We start from the raw sequence: 17,261 nt of genomic DNA on the forward strand, positions 1-17,261 counted from the left end.
CAATTTTTTATCTCTCACTGTCAAAGGGGTAATTCTAAAAATGTTTTGCGGCGCAAGGTGTGGGGAGGGGTTTCGCTTTGGGCCCCAAAAAGGATACACTCTCACTGCATGTGTGGGTTCAAAGACCCACAAGCCACTGCGGCTTCTTCAAGATGAGTTTCTGATTTTTTAGTTTCCCCCACCTCCATTCAAGGTTGCCCATCCCTGAGATGGGTGATTGATCTGTGGACCACAGAGACCAGGTCTGTCTGATCTTTAAAACGGACACAACTCTCTATCAACCAGCTACTGACTGACCCCAAGACCTCCTCTATCAACCAGCTACTGACTGACCGCAAAGGCCTCCTCTATCAACCAGCTACTAACTGACCCAAAGGCCCTCCTCTATCAAAAGCCAAGCTACTGACTGACCCAAGGCCTCCTCTATCACCAGCTACTGACTGACCCAAAGACCTCCTCTATCAACCAGCTACTGACTGACCCAAAGCCTCCCTCTATCAACCAGCTACTGACTGACCCAAAGGCCTCCCTCAACCAGCTACTGACTGACCAAAGACCTCCAAAGACCTCCTCTAAAAACAAAACTCCCTAAATTCTATCAGCATATCGATTGTGTACCAGGGCTGGAAAACCCTAGATCATTGTTATACTAATTTCCGCGACGCATATAAGGCCTCCCCCGCCCCCTTTCGGAAAAGCTGACCAGACTCCATTTTGTTTGATTCCAGCCTACAAACAGAAACTAAAACAACAAGCTCCCGCGCTCAGGTCTGTTCAACGCTGGTCCGACCAATCTGAATCCACGCTCAAGACTGCTTCGATCACGCGGGTTGGAATATGTTCCGCATAGCGTCCAACAACAATATTGCGAATATGCTGATTCGGTGAGCGAGTTCATTAGGAAGTGCATTGACGATGTCGTACCACAAGCAACGATTAAAACATTCCCAAACCAGAACCGTGGATTGACGGCAGCATTCGCGTGAAACTGAAAGCGCGAACCACTGCTTTTAACCAGGGCAAGGTGACCGGAAGCATGACCGAATACAAACAGTGTAGCTATTCTCTCCGCAAGGCAATCAAACAGGCTAAGTCCCAGTACAGAGACAAAATCGAGTCGCAATTCAACAGCTCAGACACAAGAGGTATGTGGCAGGGTCTACAGTCAATCACGGATTACAAAAAGAAAACCAGCCCGCGTCGCGGACCAGGATGTCTTGCTCCCAGACAGGCTAAACAACTTTTTTGCCCGCTTTGAGGACAATACAGTGCCACTGACACGGCCCCTAACCAAAACCTGCGGGCTCTCCTTCACTGCAGCCGAGGTGAGTAAAACATTTAAACGTGTTAACCCTCGCAAGGCTGCAGGCCCAGACGGCATTCCCAGCCGCGTCTCAGAGCATGCGCAGACCAGCTGGCTGGTGTGTTTACGGACATATTCAATCAATCCTTATCCCAGTCTGCTGTTCCCCACATGCTTCAAGAGGGCCACCATTGTTCCTGTTTCCCAAGAAAGCTAGGTAACTGAGCTAAACGACTACCGCCCCGTAGCACTCATTCCGTCATCATGAAGTGCTTTGAGAGACTAGTCAAGGACCATATCACCTCCACCCTACCGGACACCCTAGACCCACTCCAATTTGCTTACCGACCCAATAGGTCCACAGACGACGCAATCGCAACCACACTGCACACTGCCCTAACCCATCTGGACAAGAGGAATACCCATGTGAGAATGCTGTTCATCGATTACAGCTCAGCATTTAACACCATAGTACCCTCCAAACTCGTCATCAAGCTCGAGACCCTGGGTCTCGACCCCGCCCTGTGCAACTGGTCCTGGACTTCCTGACGGGCCGCCCCAGGTGGTGAGGGTAGGTAACAACATCTCCACCCCGCTGATCCTCAACACTGGGGCCCCACAAGGGTGCGTTCTGAGCCCTCTCCTGTACTCCCTGTTCACCCACGACTGCGTGGCCATGCACGCCTCCAACTCAATCATCAAGTTTGCGGATGACACTACAGTGGTAGGCTTGATTACCAACAACGAGCGAGACGGCCTACAGGGAGGAGGTGAGGGCCCTCGGAGTGTGGTGTCAGGAAAATAACCTCACACTCAACGTCAACAAAACAAAGGAGATGATTGTGGACTTCAGGAAACAGCAGAGGGAGCACCCCCCTATCCACATCGACGGGTCAGTAGTGGAGAAGGTGAAAGTTTTAAGTTCCTCGGTGTACACATCACGGACAAACTGAATTGGTCCACCCACACAGACAGCGTTGTGAAGAAGGCGCAGCAGCGCCTCTTCAACCTCAGGAGGCTGAAGAAATTCGGCTTGTCACCAAAAGCACTCACAAACTTCTACAGTGCACAATCGAGAGCATCCTGTCGGGCTGTATCACCCGCCTGGTACGGCAACTGCTCCGCCCACAACCGTAAGGCTCTCCAGAGGGTAGTGAGGTCTGCAGAACGCACACCGGGGGGCAAACTACCTGCCCTCCAGGACACCTACACCACCCGATGTCACAGGAAGGCCATAAAGATCATCAAGGACAACAACCACCCAAGCCACTGCTGTTCACCCCGCTATCATCCAGAAGGCGAGGTCAGTACAGGTGCATCAAAGCAGGAACCGAGAGACTGAAAAACAGCTTCTATCTCAAGGCCATCAGACTGTTAAACAGCCACCACTAACATTTAGCGGCCGCTGCCAACATACTGACTCAACTCCAGCCACTTTAAAAATGGGAATTGAATGGAAATTATGTAAAAATGTACACTAGCCACTTTAAACTATGCCACTTTATGTTTACATACCCTACAGTTACTCATCTCATATGTATATCGACGTACTCTATACCATCTACTGCATCTTGCCATGCCCGTTTCCTGTAACCGGTTCTGTACCACCACTCATTCATATATCTTTATGTACATATTCTTTATCCCTTTACACTTGTGTGTGTGTATAAGGTAGTAGTTGTGGAATTGTTAGGTTAGATTACTTGTTGGTTATTACTGCATTGTCGGAACTAGAAGCACAAGCATTTCGCTACACTCGCATTAACATCTGCTAACCATGTGTATGTGACTAATAAAATTTGATTTGATTTGATTTGATCAACCAGCTACTGACTGACCCAAAGGCCTCCTCTATCAACCAGCTACTGACTGACCCAAAGGCCTCCTCTATGAACTAGTGAATACACGACCGACCGCAGATCCAGACCATAACTACGCCTTCAGCTACAATAACCGGCAGCTCTGACCACAACCTCTGACCCTAAATAAATGACCACAACCCCTGACCCTAAACCAGTGACCACAACCTCTGACCCTAAACCAGTGACCACATATGGACCGCTATGACCTGATGTGACCGTGGATACTTGACCACATACCTCTCCTCTACTGACCCTTACCGCATCCCTCTACTACCTCCTCCCCCCATTCCCTCTCTCTCCCAGTCAGGGAGGAAGGGAACCGATTAGAGCAGGCATGGGCATCTCCAGTCCTCGGGGCCGGAGCTGTCACACTTTTCCCCCATCCCTAGCGAATACAGCTGATTACACTGATTGCATTATAAACTGAAAATCATCAAATGAAAAATAATTATATTGGTCGCATACAGATCTTTAGCAGATCTTATTGCGGGTGTAGTGAAATGTTTGTTTTCCTAGCTTCAACAGTGCAGTAGTATCTAACAATACACAACAATACACACAAATCTAAAAAAGTTAAAGAACGGAATTAAGAAATATAAGGACGAGCAAAGTCGGAGTCGGGAGTATAAATATATAGACAATATGGACCGTATATGGATAGAATATGTAGTATATCTGTAGAATAGTTTGTGTACAACAATAGTTAAATAGGGTAGGCCTTGACTAGAATGCAGTATCTACAGTGCATTTGGAAAGTATTCAGACCACTTGACTTTTTCCACATTTTGTTACGTTACAGCTTTATTCTACAATGGATCAATCTACACACAATACCCCATYATGTTAAAGCAATTAAAAAATATATATATTTCTTTTACAAAATGTATTTAAAAAAAAACTGAAATATCACATGTACATAAGTATTCAGAACCTTTACTCAGTACTTTATTGAAGCACATTTGTCAGCGATTATAGCCTAGAGTCTTCTTACAAGCTCGGAACATCTGTATTTGGGTAGTTTATCCTATTCTTCTCTGCAGATCCTCTCAAGCTCGGTCAGGTTGGATGGGGAGCGTCGCAGCACAGCTATTTTCAGGTCTCTCCAGAGATGTTCGATCGGGTTCAAGTCCGGGATCTGGTTGGGCCACTCAAGGACATTCAGAGACTTGTCCCGAAGCCACTCCTGCGTTGTCTTGGCTGTGTGCTTAGGGTCGTTGTTCTGTTGGAAGGTGATCCTTCGCCCCAGTCTGAGGTCCTGAGCGCTCTGGAGCAGGTTTTCATCAAGGATCTCTCTGTACTTTGCTCCATTCATTTTTCCCTTGATCCTGACTATTCTCCTGGTTCCTGCTGCTGAAAAACATCCACACAGCATGATGCTGCCACAACCATGCTTCATCGTAGGGATGGTGCCAGGTTTCCTCCAGATGTGACGCTTGGCAGTCAGGCCAAAGAGTTCAATCTTGATTTCATCAGACCAGAGAATCTTGTTTCTCATGGTCTGAGAGTCCTTTAGGTGCATTTTGGCAAACTCCAAGTGGGCTGTCATGTTCCTTTTACTGAGGAGTCTCTTCCATCTGGCCACTCTACCATAAAGGCCTGATTGGTGGAGTGCTGCAGAGATGGTTGTTCTTTTGGAAGGTTCTCCCATTTCCACAGCGGAACTCTGGAGCTCGGTCAGTGACCATCAGGTTCTTGGTCACCTCCATGACCAAGGCTCTTCTCCACTGATTGCTCAGTTTGGCCAGGCGGCCAGCTCTAGGAAGAATCTTGGCGGTTTCAAACTTCTTCCATRTAAGAATGATGGAGGCCACTCTGTTCTTGGGGACCTTCAATGCTCCAGACATTTTTTGGTACCCTTACCCAAATCTGRGCCTCAACACAATCCTGTCTCGGTGCTCTACGGACAATTCCTTCGACCTCATGGCTTGGTTTTTGCGCTGACATGCACTGTCAACTTTGGGACCTTATATGGACAGGTGTGTGCCTTTCTAATCATGTCCAATCAATTGAATTTACCACATGTGGACTTCAAACAAGTTGTAGAAACATCTCATGGATGAATAATGGAATCAGGATGCACCTGAGCTCAATTTCTAGTCTTTTGACAAAGGGTCTGAATACTTATGTAAATAGGGTAATAAGGTATTTTATTTTTAATAAATTAGCTGGGGCAAAAATGGGCTGGGGCAAAAGTGTGACACCAGTCGGGCCCCCAAGGACTGGAGTTGCCCATGCCTGGATTAAAGGGTGAAATTCCTTTACGTTCACCCTGGGACCTAGCGTTTACAGTGGCTTGTGAAATTATTCACCACCCTTGTCATTTTTCCTATTTTGTTGCCTTACAACCTTATTAAAATAGATTTTTGGGGGGTTTGTAATAATTTGATTTACACAACATAACTACCACTTTGAAGATGCAAAATATTTTTTATTGTGAAAAAAAACAAGAAATAAGACAAAAAAAGAGAACTTCAGCGTGCATAACTATTCACCCCCCCCCCAAAGTCAATACTTTGTAGAGCCACCTTTTGCAGCAATTACAGCTGCAAGTCTCTTGGGGTATGTCTTTATTAGCTTGGAACATCTAGCCACTGGGATTTTTGCCCATTCTTCAAGGCAAAACTGCTCCAGCTCCTTCAAGTTGGATGTGTTCTGCTGGGGTAGAGCAATCTTTAGCAATCTTTAAGTCATACCACGGATTCTCAATTGGATTGAGGTCTGGGCTTTGACTAGGCCATTCCAAGACATTTAAATGTTTCCCCTTAAACCACTCGAGTGTTGCTTTAGCAGTATGCTTAGGGTCATTGTCCTGCTGGAAGGTGAACCTCCGTCCCAGTCTCAAATATCTTGAAGACTGAAACAGGTTTCCCTCAAGAATTTCCCTGTATTTAGTGGCATCCATCATTCCTTCAATTCTGACCAGAATCCCAGTCCCTGCTGATGAAAAACATCCCCACAGCATGATGCTGCCACCACCGTGCTTCACTGTGGGGATGGTATTCTCGGGGTAATGAGAGGTGTTGGGTTTGCACCAGACATAGCGCTTTCCTTGATGGCCAAAAAAGCTCAATTTTAGTCTCATCTGACAAGAGTATCTTCTTCCATATGTTTGGGGAGTCTCCCACATGCCTTTTGGCGAACACCAAACGTGTTAGCTTATTTTTTTCTTTAAGCAATGGCTTTTTTCTGGTCACTCTTCCGTAAAGCCCAGCTCTGATTAACGCCCTCCTTGCCTGGTCCGTAAGTTTTGGTGGGCGGCCCTCTCTTGGTAGAGAGAGGGGGCGGCTCTCTCTTGGTTTGTTGTCGTGCCATATTCTTTCCATTTTTTTATAATGGATTTAATGGTGATCCATGGGATGTTCAAAGTTTCAGATATTTTTTTTAACCCAACCTTGATCTGTACTTCTCCACAACTTTGTCCCTGACCTGTTTGGAGCGCTCCTTGGTCTTCATGGTGCCGATTGCTTGGTGGTGCCCCTTGCTTAGTGGTGTTGCAGACTCTGGGGCCTTTCAGAACAGGTGTATAWATACTGAGATCACGTGACAGATCATGTGACACTTCGATTGCACACAGGTGGACTTTATTTAAGTAATTATGTGACTTCTGAAGGTAATTGGTTGCACCAGATCTTATTTAGGGGTTTCATAGCAAAAGGGGTGAATACATATGCACGCACCACTTTTCCGTTTTTAATTTTTTTCAGTTTTATGGAACAAGTGATTTTTTTCATTTCACTTCACCAATTTGGGCTATTTTGTGTATGTCCATTGTATGAAATCCAAATAAAAATCAATTTAAATTACAGGTTGTAATGCAACAAAATTGTAAAAACGCCAAGGGGGTGAATTCTTTTGCAAAGCACTGTAGCTCTGTGTGTGTTTGTGTGTGCCCTCCGCTCAACCCACACAAACAGCGTCGCTCCGCCACCACTACTCATAGAATGCCAGAGCTTTTCCCACCAATTTAGACAATTACCAATCCCGGTCACAGTGCTCAAAGTCAGAGTTTATGACCCCAGTCCCCATTGACAGCCCTAGCAGCTCAGCTGTGTCTCCTTTGTATTCAATAAACACCAGACCTCTCTGACAAATTCATCATTGACCTCTCAGTGACAGGCTCCCTGATTTGTTGGTTGGTGATCATAATGCTCTCTGATTAATGTAATGTGTGCTGTTACGCAAAATGTGGCCCACCACCTTGATTTGGTTGTATGTACAGTAGCAAAATTTGATATTGTGTTTTTTACATTGGATAAAAGTAGAGACTCTGCACTCAGAAAATGGTATATCATACACTGCAGTTGAGGAACAATGGGAGGGTAATTCTGCTTTGAAAGTTGATATACACTTTTAGCCGCACTTTTGAGAAAATGGTCCGTGAATYTTTTAGTACACCTACTGGACAGCTCTTCTTTGTCTACACCCATTCAGCATACACCATATTAAGCCTTACCCCCATTCATCTCTTTGAGGATTCATGTGTGAGGTCATGTGCTAAACACAGTCAGTAAGGTAGTGTAGTAAACAACCAAATATTAAGACTAAAAGTGGTAAAAAAGTAGTAGAAAAGAGTAGTAGTAAAAATACACAAAAAATCTAGTCCTTGGCCTATATCCTAATCAGACTTTGGTGCAGGTCATGTTGTTCTTCACATTACCGTCTCTGGTAAACACACATAATATCAAATAAGATCTAAGTTTATTTGTCACATGCACAGGATACAGAAGGGGTAAACGGTACAGTGAAATGGTTACTTGCATCGTGGAGTCTTTTGTTAAGACCCATAATCCTAACCCATACTACCGTGCACCATATATGAATCTGCAGGTAGCTAATTCTAACCAACTAGGTTCAATGTTAGCTAGTTAGCTAACATTAGGCTATAACTAGCAATGCAAATGAATTTCTGAGAAACAAATAATATTACTACACAGCTCATACACATAACGCTAGCTAGCAAAACAGCTAACGTTAGCTAAAGTACGCTTTAACTTGCAATGAAAATTATTTTCGGACTAAATTAGAAACGTATAACGCCCCGTTCAAAACATCTGGGAACTCGGAACACGGAAATCTCCACCCACCGACTTTAGCGTATTCAAGACGACTGGGAATGAGTTCCGACRGGGATTTTTTTTTTGAACGGTCATCTAACTCGGAATTCCAACTCAAAAACTCTGGCCTCTTTCTAGAGCTCTGACTTTCCAGCCTGAAGATCACTGACGTCATGATTTGACCTTGTATTTTTCTGAGTTCCCAGTTGTCTTGAAAGCACCATAATATCTGAAAATGTAGCTAGACTCTTACCCGTATGCATGGATGAACGCTTCTACCTCTCTATCATGGATGCCGTGGTTGCCCTTAGTTTGAAGATATAATCCGGAGACAGGTGTTTTAAACAACAGTACAATCATACGTTGCTTCCACCAGGCATTCCACTGATTTCAAAACTCTGTCAACTTTTTCCGTGACAACAACACTGTTTCTTCCTCATCACCGTCATCAGAAGACTCTACAATGTCTGGTTCAATGAACATGTTTTTATTTAAATCAGGGATTTCCTCATCGTCTGATTCATTTGCAAAATCAGAGAGAGTCAGCATGGCACGGTCGTCCTCCAGAAAGTAGTCTATCACAACTTTTTCCCACTGATCTTTGTCGATAGCACCTGTTACATTTAGTTGTGAGCAGTAGCAGCACTTTTGCAGTTCTTCGTGATTTCTCATATTATAGACAGAAGCCTGCTACGTGGCAGACCAATCCGAAATCATCTCTTGGCATGTCCAGCCCATCCATTATCTAAGCCAATCATGGCTAGCGGGAAGGTTCCTGTTTTATTCCGTGGCTACACCAACTAGGCTCGTAATTTAYCAATTGTATTGGTATTTACAGATGGCATAAACGTTTGTTATTAAGCCACATGAAAGTTTACATGTTCCAGAAGGCATTTCTGCCCAAAAAATGCATTTTGATAAAAAAAATATATTGATGTGCGACATATGCCTAGATTCCTGTAAGGGGTCACAAATAGTTCACTTTCAGACGTAATGTGAAGGAATGCAAGAATGACAGTTGTTTGTTAGTGAGGGGGAGTGGAATATGTTTTTTTACTAGTTTGGGTAATTAAGTCGTTGCTTATTGGGTTTATGTTCGCGATGACGTAGTCTGATAGATTTGCGCGATAAGATTGGGAGTAGTGCACTTCTCAAACCTGCAAGCCATTAGCCCCACACAAGCTCCTGACCCTAAATGTGTTTTATCTGTCACTTCTACTATTTGTCACGCTGCTAAACATACTGAGAATAGAAACATTTTAGTCCTACTCCTCGGGAAATGATTAGTCACACCTAGTCGAACAGATATTCAGGAGACCTTACGAGCTGTCCTAACCATTCAAGAGTTACGAACAGGTGTCTTGCAGAGAGTCACTGGTTCCTGCGCCTAATGCAATTGCTTTGGAGTTGTGAAAAGAATGTTTTGATGTTTGATCAACCCATAAATAATCTCGACCTACATGCAACAGTATCAACAGTACCGCTTTCGACAAAAATATCACGAGGCCTATTTCACATTAAATGCCTAAATACTTCTAACCAATAAATAAACACGTTTTTCCTTCCATAATTTAATGACCTACATTATGTTTTTTCAAATTATCCCATTGGAGCGCATCATCACGTTGTTAAAAAATATATACTGAGCATCCCTATAAATTGGCCAATTAAAGTCATCTAAGGGTTTATGTTAACTTTAATTGTGTTGGATGAAAATTATAGACCTTTCAAATGTTGTATGCAACGTTGTACTCAACATCACCGCCAAGTGACGTGATGCCTACTGCGCTAAAGGYATTTTTTGTTAAACGGGAGTGTCGAGTGTATTGATATATCAAATTGTCCAACAACCATCAGAATGTTTATTTGATTTATTTAACCTTTATTTTGACAGGGAGTCATGCTGAGACAAACTTCTGCTTTTCAGAAGATCCCTGTAATTACAACAATATACATATCCATACAGTACAAAAAGCAAACATATCAGGCAATAATTGGGAGTAGGCAAAGTGATCTTGTCAGGTCCAAATTACATCAAACGTTTTATCATTGCAACATTTGATGTACAATCATATTCACTGTGGTTGTCTGAAGTCTGCTTTAGAGTTCACAGCTGGTGTGTCACGGCCGTTGAAAAAAGAGGACCAAGGTGCAGCGTGGTGAGCGTACATTTTCTTTTATTTAATAAAAATGACGCCGAACAAAACAATAAACACTACAAAAACAAACCGTGAAGCTAAAGGCTATGTGCCCTAAACAAAGTCAACATCCCACAAAGACAGGTGGAGAAAAGGGATACCTAAGTATGGTTCCCAATCAGAGACAATGGTAGACATCTGCCTCTGATTGAGAACCACACCCGGCCAAACACAAAGCAATAGAAAACATAGAAATAAAGAAACTAGAATGCTCACCCTAGTCACACCCTGGCATAACTAAAATAGAGAATCAAAGCCTCTCTATGGCCAGGGCGTGACAGTACCCCCCCTCCCAAAGTTGCGGACACCGGCCGCAAAACCTGACTCTATAGGGGAGGGTCCGGGTGGGCTTCCTTTACGGAGGCGGCTCTGGTGCGGGACGTAGACCCCCCCTCCGCCTCTGGCTCCCCCCACTTTGGTGACGCCTCTGGTGCGGGGACCCTTGCCGCCGACCCCGGACTGGGCACCCTCGTTGCGGGCCCCGGACTGGGCACCCTCGCTGCGGGCCCTGGACTGGGCACCCTTGCTGGGGGCTCTGGACTGGAGGCCGTCGCTGGAGGCTCCGGACTGGAGGCCGTCGCTGGAGGCTCAGGACTGGAGGCCTTCATTCCATGACTCCTCACTGGAGGCTTCGTGCCATGGATCATCACTGGAGGCTTCTTGCCATGGATCATCACTGGAGGGAGGAGACGTATGGGCAGTCTGGTACGTTGAGCTGCCACAGGGCTCACCAGGCTGGGGAGACATACGGGAGGATTAGTTCTAGGCGCAGGCACAGGACTCACCAGGCTGGAGAGACATACAGGAGGCCCTGTCCTAGGCAGAGGCACCGGATACATTGGGCCGTGGAGGCGCACTGGAGGTCTTGAGCATAGAGCCTGCACAACCCGTCCTGGCTGGATGGTTACTTTTGCCCTGCAGATGCGGGGCGCAGGCACAGGACGCACTGGGCTGTGCAGACGCACCGGAGACACAGTGCGCAGAGCCGGCGCAGGATATCCCGGGCCGTAGAGACGTACTGGCGGCCAGATGCGCTGAGCCGGCATCCTCCGACCTGGCTGGATGCCCACTCTAGCCCGGCTGATTCGGGGAGCTGGAAGGTAGCGCACCGGGCTGTGCACGCGCACTGGAGACACCATGTCCTCCACCACATAACACGGTGCCTGACCAGTACGACGCTCGCCACGGTAAGCACGGGGAGTTGTCTCAGGTCTCCAACCTGACTCAGCCACACTTCCCGTGTGCCCCCCKAAAACATTTTTTTGGAGCTGCCTCTCGGGCTTCCTTGCTAGCCGAGTCCCTTCGTAACGCTGCTGCTCTGCTCTTGCTGCCTRRAGTTCCTCCCGTGGACGGRGATACTCCCCAGCCTGCCTCCAGGGTCCCTTACCGTCCAGGATCTCCTCCCAAGTCCAGGAATCCTGGACACGCTGCTCCTCRTTACCACGCTGCTTGGTCCGTTGTTGGTGGTGGGAAGTTCTGTCACGGCCYTTGAAAAAAGAGGACCAAGGTGCAGCGTGGTGAGCGTACATTTTCTTTTATTTAATAAAAATGACGCAGAACAAAACAATAAACACTACAAAAACAAACCGTGAAGCTAAAGGCTATGTGCCCTAAACAAAGTCAACTTCTCACAAAGACAGGTGGAAAAAAGGGCTACCTAAGTATGGTTCTCAATCAGAGACATTGATTGAGAACCACACCCGGCCAAACACAAAGAAAACATAGAAATAAAGAAACTAGAATGCCCACCCTAGTCACACCCTGGCCTAACCAAAATAGAGAATAAAAGCCTCTCTATGGCCAAGGCATGACATGATGCCTCATTGCATTTGGTTATTCCCAGTGATTTGCAACAATGGCATTGGGTGTCATCACTATCTTTCCTTTGTGGTGCCTTAAACTGTCATGATTACCAGCTGAGATAAACTCTTATTCAAAAGTTCATTTTACTCCTGGCCCAGAGTTTGTCTGGACAATGTCTTAACATCATCCTAAAACCTAATTCCTAAAACCTATTCTCAAAAATGTGATTTCCCTGTGTTTTATATATATTTCCACACTATGAGGTTGGAATAATACTGTGAAATTGTGAAAATTATGATAATTCCCTTTTAGTGTAAGAGATGTTTGAAATTTCAGCCTATTTTGGTGGGATGCAGTTTTGGCCTGTCTGGTGACATCACCAAGCGGTAGATTAGTTAGTAGACCAATAAGAAAGATAGTTCCAAACCTCTCTGCCAATAACATCTAGTTTTTCCGTTTTCCCCTCCCCACTCAGACCACTCCCAGACAGTCCTAGCAAAATTCTTGCTTGAGAAATTTCTCCTTGCTAAGAAGCTATMTTAGTTTTTTTTTACCATTTTAATTTAAAAGTTACTTAATTGTTACCCAGAAATGATTTGATATTGAGATTAAAAACAGTTGCATTGGACCTTTAAAACAGGTTTTAACAACATTCCTACTGTAGGACCTTTTCTGAGATGCTTTGTGGATACGGGCCCAGGTATCAACCGTCATCATGGCAGTTTACATCTTTGCTGAGTCGACAATCATGAACAAGGTCATTAGTGTTTTTCCTGTATTTTGTTGAGTTCATATGGGAGTGCAGAATTTGCTGTGCCTATCCAGTGGGGAAACCTTTTCCCATTTTKTTTAAACTGCCCTTTTCTAAGAAATCTGTTTGACTGTAAGAAATAGTTAAGATTATTTATTTATTTATTTTATGTATCATGTCAAATACAGTCTATACTTTTATTTAATTAGGCTAGTCAGTTAAGAACACATTATTTATTTACAATGACGGCCTACCCCGGCCAAACCCGGACAACGCTGGGCCAATTGTGCACCGCCCTATGGGACTCCCAATCACGGCCGGATGTGATGCATCCTGGATTCAAACCAGGGACTGCACTGGGATCTTGCACTATAGATTATGTTAGAGTTTCAACTTAGTTAGAGTAAAACTGACGTATAATGCAATATGAGAAAAGTGAATCAACTTATTGGATAWTAAGCTTGTTTAATGGTATTTTTACCACGGTCACTTTGATCAAGCTGGCTGGCACGAACTCTTAAAACGGCAGTGTGCATTAAATTTAGCCCAGGGCTAAATTTGAGCCAGTTTGCTATAGCAGCAACATAATCCTGCAGTAACAGGAAATGTAAATTATTATGTGAAMTATAATTAATGGACGTTTTTGTAGGCGTTGATACATTTTTCGTAAMYGAAAATCAAGTCTGAAATTTCATGGTGGAATGAGTTACCGCAAAGGAAAGATAGTAATAGCGTTCATTGGGTTMTGTCACAAAGTGTAATCAAAAAGTAGGCGAGAGAAATGAGAGAAATAGATTAATAGGGAGGCCATGACAGGCCTCTCACTCCAGTGCTGTAGGGGGCAGTGTATGCACCTTTCAACTGGTTGCGATCCTTCAATATATATTTAAAGAAGAGGGAGAAGCTCGTTGACATTGTTGCAAATGATTGGGAATAACCAATTGCGATGAGGCATTGCCATCTGGGAACTCTATAAATAGCCTGGTCTCATAGACTAGATGTACACAAAGTAAATGTAAATCCAGGACACTTAAATTAGTATGATACAGTGTGTTATGTTTGGTATGGTTACATAAGACAGGTTGTCWCTTAAGGCAAAAACAAAAGTAGTATAACGTGAAATTCTAGCAACCCAAAGGTTGCGAGTTCGAATCTCATAACGGACAACTTTAACACTTTAGATCATTTGCAACTTTTCAACTACTTACTACTTTTTTGCAACTTTGCAACTACTTAGCATGTTAGCTAACCCTTCCCCTAACCCTAACCTTAACCCTTTTATCTAACCCTTCCCCTTTAACCTAACTCCTAACCTTAACCTTAACCCTAACCCCTAACCCTTAGCCTAGCTAATGTTAGCCACCTAGCCACCTAAATTCGTAACATTTATTACGAATTGCAATTTGTAAAATATCATATGAAATGGTTGATGGACAACAACAAATTAATACATACCATATACGAAACGTAACATATCATAGTAAATGGAGTGTTGCCGATTTACGTACATAATAATACAAAACTCTCTGAAACCAGGTTGCTTTAGCACACTTCAGACAACCACAGTGACTGTGACTGTACATCAAATATTGCAATGATAAAATGTTTGATATCATTTTTACCTGACACGATCCCTTTGCCTACCCAAAATGATTGCCTACTACACTGGCATGCATCATTTTAAAACTAATTCTGATGGTTGTTAAAAGCGGAATTTTGACAATTAACGTTATATCAACACAGTCGACACTCCTGTTTAACAACTCTAAATTGCTTTTGCACAGTAGGCATCAAGTCACTTGCTAGTAATGTTGCGTACAACATTGCATACAACATTTGAAAGGTCTATAATTTTCATCCAACACAATTAAAGTTAACATAAACCCTTAGATGCCTTCAGCTGCCCAATATATAGGCATCTTTTTTAACAACTTGATGTTGGGCTCCAAAGAGATCATTTGAAATAACATGATGTAGGTCATTCAATTATAATGATTTATTAGCCTAGTGGTTCCAAGTATTTAGGTATGTCATGTGAAATAGACCTTGTGAAATCATTGTCAAAAGTGCTACTGTTGATAGTGTTGAGTGTACGTACGTCTAGATTATTTATGGATTAATCATACCAAAACAGAAAATATCAAAACATTATTTTTAACAACTCCAACGCATGTGGTGCAGGAACCACTGACTCTGCTCTTTTTTATGATCAAGACCCTTAACTGCTTAGGACAGCTCACGAGGTCTCCTAAATATCTGTCGACTAGGTGGGACTGTTATGACTAAAGAGCTTTATTTTACCCATAAGAGCAATGGTGTAAAGTACTTAAGTAAAAAATACTTTAAAGTACTACTTAAGTAGCTTTTTGGGATATCTGTACTTTACTATTTATATTTCAGGCAACTTTTACTTTTACTTCACTAAATTCCTGAAGAAAATTATGTACTTTTTACTCCATACATATTCCATGACACTTAAATGTACTCTTTACATTTTGAATGCTTAGCAGGACAGGAAAATGGTCCAATTCACGCACTTATAAAGAGAACATCCCTGGTCATCTCTACTGCCTCTGATCTGGAGGAGTCACTAAACACACATGCATCTTTTGCAAATAATGTCTGAGTGTTGGAGTGTGCCCCTGGCTATCTGTATATTTTAAAAACAAGAAAATGTTGACCTCTGCTTTGCTTAATATAACGATTTTGAAGTGATTTATACTTTTACTTTTGATACTTAAGTATTACAGTATATTTAGAACAAATACTTTTAGTCATATTTTACTGGGTGACTTCCACTTTTACTTGAGTAAATGTCTTATTAAGGTATCTTTACTTTTACTCAAGTATGACAATTGGTCACTGCATAAGAGTAGGAGTAACATTTCTCTATTCTCCCTCCCTCCCTCCCTCCCTCCCTCCTCCTCCTCCCTCCTCCTCCTCACTCACTCCTCACTCACTCACTCACTCACTCACTCTCCCTCCCTCCCTCCTCCCTCCCTCCTCACTCACTCATCACTCACTCCTCTCTCTCTCTTCCTTCTTCCCTCTCCTCTCATATCACATTACAACCAGGAAAGTTTATAGTGAAGTAACTATTAAATTATCCTGTTTGCTATACTGTGTTGACTACCATTACTATAATAATCCTCAAGCCACATGTCTGGCTATCAAAAACACCCACATGCGTTCCGGCGTACCCCTTCCGGCACCACATGGGTCTCTCGCAGCACCCGTTCCCCTCATCTCCCTTCTCTCGAGTTGCGTCTCAATATGCCATATTACCTATTTAGTGCACTACTTTTCACCAGAGCCCTATGGCGCTGTGATGGGACTCTGGTCAAATGTAGTGCACTAAATGGAAATAGGGTGCCCTTAGGATGCCCCACTCTCCTTCAGGTTGCGGTGCGGGCAGTAAAGATGCTGTTTCATCGCAGGTGCCCATCAAAGCAAGGCTTGACTCGGTCCGCTGGCTGGATGACATGGCTGACTGGGAAGCGAGGGTAGGGCAATGCAGGCGTGGTCGGGGCACAACTGAAGGGGCCTGAGGGGCTGAGTTGGCCCTGTGTGGGCTGTCTGAGGCTCGTGCTGCAGGGTGGTGTCATACGGGGGTGTCTCAACTGAAGCCATCTGGGCCCACATTTTCTCCTCTCCCGGCCCTGTGATTGAAAATGTATTTATTGCAGGCCGGAGGCTGGAGGCTGGATAGAGGAGAGGGAGAAGAGGAGGCTGCTGCACATGAGATGTGGCTGAGGTTACAGCCACAGGCCTGGCTCCTCTTCACCAAACTCTCTCTCGTCTCCGCTCTGTTTTGGCTGGATGTTTGTATACTTCTCTCTCTCTCTCTCCTTTCTGTCTTAGTCAAGCCAGTCTCTTCTTTCAGCGTCTCTCTTCTCCCTCTTTATTCGTCTTGATTAGGTGAAATGGAATCTATTTTAAATGTTGTCACTGGAAGATAGAAGATATGTGAAGCACTAGCAATTTTGTCAAAAAGATGCTTCATCCATAGTTGATTCACTGGTCTGAAGTTTGTCCAGACAGATACACATCAGATTATTATCCTCAGTACATCTTGTAATTTCTCAGGAATTCTGTTTTCATTACTGACTTGCGCTTGGCACTTAACACTGAATTTGAATAAGAGTGTTTTCAAAAAAGCAATGAGAAACGTGTTTAGGATTTAGGTGTGATGGCTATTTACATTTCCCTCCTCAGTGACAGAACGTACATAGTGGATTTGAAAGATGTAGAATGTTCCGACAGGAGAGTATCTGTGAAAGAGGCCGGGTT

The sequence above is a fragment of the Salvelinus sp. IW2-2015 genome, linkage group LG26 (genome assembly GCF_002910315.2).
Source record: "Salvelinus sp. IW2-2015 linkage group LG26, ASM291031v2, whole genome shotgun sequence".
Classification (NCBI taxonomy): domain Eukaryota; kingdom Metazoa; phylum Chordata; class Actinopteri; order Salmoniformes; family Salmonidae; genus Salvelinus; species Salvelinus sp. IW2-2015.